Source organism: Austrofundulus limnaeus, unplaced genomic scaffold (genome assembly GCF_001266775.1).
Source record: "Austrofundulus limnaeus strain Quisiro unplaced genomic scaffold, Austrofundulus_limnaeus-1.0 Scaffold549, whole genome shotgun sequence".
Classification (NCBI taxonomy): Eukaryota; Metazoa; Chordata; class Actinopteri; order Cyprinodontiformes; family Rivulidae; genus Austrofundulus; species Austrofundulus limnaeus.
In genome coordinates, this window is record NW_013952951.1 from 125,767 (window position 1) to 129,541 (window position 3,775).

Genomic DNA, 3,775 nt, shown 5'->3' on the forward strand with positions numbered 1-3,775 from the left:
CATTTTCCCATCTTGAAATATATGAGATGTTGTAAAAATTGTGCTTTTGTTTCATTGTTTTTGGTACCTGTTACATCGTGTGTCTGGTCACATGACATGATGTATACCAACATGTTCTACTTGTCTTCTTTTCCACAAACTGGAGCTGACAGACACTCATGTGCAAGTTGCTGTTGTGGGTTTGAGCTTGTTTTTCCCCTGAAGATGAGAACAACAGAAGACAAACTGCCAGATCAGCCTAGAGCAACAGACCAAACAAAAGAGCCAAACAATGGTGGGCGAAATCATGGCTAGATGTTGTATGTTTTGCTCGTTTCCCTTCCATGACTAAGGTTGGACACTCCATCATGGTAAGGTGTTCATCGATTGGGAAGCAGCTTAAGTTAAAAGTTAGCAGTTTTGTTTTCATTTACTGATAACAATTTCCATGATTTGGGACTTTTTAGTTAGCAGCACCTCGCTTCAGGATAATGTTGTTGCCCATGTCTGTGTGTGTATGTTTGTGTTGAAGAGTCTGACTGTGAGCAAAATGTCTTATAAACCACTGGACCAATTTTAATGAGATTGTCATTACCTAACCATTGGATGCACAGCTACTACTGGTTAACTTTGGAGTCAGTATAATTCAAGATATACCATGGTAGTACCATCACCTCACAACAAGAACAGCAGGTTTTTATACCTTCTGGAGTCTTTCTGTGACAAATTTGCATGTTCTCCTCATGCTGCATAGATTTTCTACAGGTACTCTGGTTTCCCTCCACAGACAAAATACATGCATGGTTTTCAAGTAACTTTAAATTTCCACTACTTGTAAGCAGTGGCGGCTGGTGGAGTTTTCTCCAATGGGGGTTACAACTCCAAATAGACGTATCTCAAAACGCAATCAAACATGAACTAAGTTGTTTCACACCAGTGTATTTATTAAATACATGAAAATAATAAAACAATCATGTAGTGTTTTATTTTTTGTACATAAATTTTGCTCTTCTGTTACTGAGAAGCAAATTTCTTCATGACTCTGTTTAAAGTCAGGGATGTTTTAACCAGATTCTTATAGAGCATGGTCAGTGCAGTGAGATGTGATGTTGTACCTGAGGAAAGTCTGGATTGTCTTCAGTGTTGAGAAGCTCCTCTCAGATTCAGCTGTGGTCAGAGGAGATGTGATGAGAATCTTCAGCAGAGTCACAGTCTCTGAAGGTGTCCTGCAGATTGTTCTCCATGAAGAGCTGGTACAGAGTCGCAGCACCACTGCAGCTGCTGAAATCATCCAGGTTGTAGACGAGACTTCATGGCCTGTTCATTGCAGCCTGCATGGTGGTGAACTGGAGACCTGCAGGAACCTGTCTGCCTGCAGCTCTGATCAGATGCTTGTGAATGGCTCAAGATGATGTCACAAACCTAAAAAAAAACAAATAAATGCACAAATTTAATTCAATATGGAGATGGCAACAAGTGAGCTTTCTAATTTCCAATGTATAGAAAACAATTGAAGTTCTGAATACACATGTTAATTTATTATCAACAAATTGTTGCACCTTTATTTTATATTATATTATATTACATTGTATTATATTATATTGTACCTACTTAAAGCTGTGTTCACAATTATAAAACAAAATAAGTATATTATCATTACTATGATTAAAAGCATAACTACTGTATATTATAGCACTACTATGATTAAAAGTATTACAAAAGTCTTTTTGATTTTCTCTTACCTGTTTTAATCCATGCTGGGTCAGATCCTGATGCTTGAAAAATGAGGAATGAATCAAAACAACCCATTAGCCTCACTAAAAGCAGTTAGCGTAGCCTGTTGCTAATCCAAGTCCTGAAAAAAATGGAGTGTAAACTCTCCCTCTGTTTTTGTTTTGGTGCTTTTCATGTCCGGCTGATCCGGTCCAAGCTCTTTTACTTTAAGCTTCTCCTAGTGTGTTCTGGTGTAAAACATTTATTTTTTGTTTTAAGAAACTTAGCTAAGCTGTTTAGTGCCTCCATTTCTTGACATGTTAATCTTTTCGCGTTGTATCACTCTACACCAAAACACACCCACATGCACTCACACTGGAGGCACGTTTTTGTACGTCCACAGTAAATGGCTGAATCCTGTGGCTTTGGGCTGATCCTGGGCTGAATAGAATTAGCCCCAATGAGCCTCAAACTGAGGGGGCGTGGCGAGACGCCTGTCAATCATTCTGAACCAGGACAAACGTTAAATGAAAATGGGCTGTGAAAAGGTGGCCCTGCAGAATGACCCTGGGATCTTCCCAGGTGGTTTGGCACCAGTTTTTGTTGTAAATTTCACAAAATAAGATACGTTGTTTTTAAATTGTGTTTATTTTTAAGTTGTGATTTATAAATCGTTTACAATTATATAGTTATATTGTAATTATATAATATTGTTTATTTTAACGTTTTTATTGTGAACACCAGGGAGTACTCAGCCCTACCAGTCCACTTATACCAGCCGTCACTGGTTGTGAGTAATTTAATGATTGTCTATTTGTCCCTGTGATGGACTGACAGCTTGTCTAGAGTGAGCCTTGCCTCTCCTGCAGGTTCTTCTTGAGATGAGAACCAGCTCCCAAACCTGCAAAAAACAAAAAAAAGATAAAGAGAATGGATGAATGGACGATTTATAACGACATCTTTTAGCACACACAATTTTTAGAAGTTCATTTGTGACAAAAACAATTTACCTATCAAACCAAAGCTGACCTCTTTAAAATACAGTAAATAACAGCCTTTTTTGGTTTTATCTGACATTTTGTCAAAACGCTTTATTTTGTTCAGACGGGACAAAAACAAGGTCACAGATGCAAAACTGTCTTTTTTTTTACTGCAAGTCTACTTTGTAATCCAGGTTAGTGCTGCCTGTTACATGAATGATTGTACTCTACTCTGATTAAATTATTCCTCTCTTTCCTCCATGCTGTGTAAATAATGTCAAAGAGCTTACAAGTCAGTTTTTGAAACACTGTAAACTGTTGACTCTTTTTGGCTCATTAAAACAGAGACAAAACCTACAGTTTGTGAAAGAGAGTAAAAGAAAGGAGACGATTAGTAAAAGCTGAGATTTGTCACTCTTTGCTTTCCTGTAGCAATGCATCCATTGTTCTGTGCTGGTTCATTGGAATAAACAGTGGCCAGGCTTTGGTTCAGCATTTTACAGCAGAGAGAACAACACAATAAATTTACAGTCACAAGGGAGTTTTTTGTTATAGGCACTCTACTCTGCTAAGGCAATAATTCTTTTGGTCTTACTTTCTTCTGAAATGTTTGCTGAAGCAGCTGGCAGGGCTCCGTACTCAGCCTGACAAGCTGCTTTGAAATACCAATCACTGAGTTTATACAACAGGGAGGACTCGTAAATATGTCGCGCAGGGAAATATACAACGCCATACTTCAATTTTTTCTGGTAAGGAAGGAGAGTAATGGTCTCAGTGGTGTATACACTGTACAGGTGATATCATATACGCTCATTCTTGTTCTGAAAGCCATTTATCACACATGACAGTAGAGGAAAGTGCTAGTTGTATTATCCTTGTGACAGTCCCCACATACCAGCACCACCCACATAAATACACAAATGTACATGGATACATAAGACACCGCAAACCCATGCATGCTGGCTGCGGCAACGCTTTGAGTAATTTACAACAACATGTGGCAGGAAGTGAGTGAAGACTTACATTTTACCCACAGAAACACCTCAAAGTCTAAGGTTTTCTAGACAGATGTGTTGGGCTTTTTGCCTGCAAATGTAGATTTC

At 38.4% G+C, this 3,775-nt stretch overlaps 1 long non-coding RNA gene across 2 annotated transcripts in view; it reads right to left on the reverse strand.

The window, feature by feature from the left end:
- Positions 1-2,359: 2,359 nt before the first annotated feature.
- The window catches only part of LOC106530709 (uncharacterized), an 88,261-nt gene continuing 86,845 nt past the window's right edge, over positions 2,360-3,775 (reverse strand). For both annotated transcript variants that reach the window (XR_001311823.1, XR_001311824.1), the window contains one exon: positions 2,360-2,593. This is a non-coding gene — a long non-coding RNA (uncharacterized LOC106530709). The remainder of the gene's footprint in view (positions 2,594-3,775) is intronic.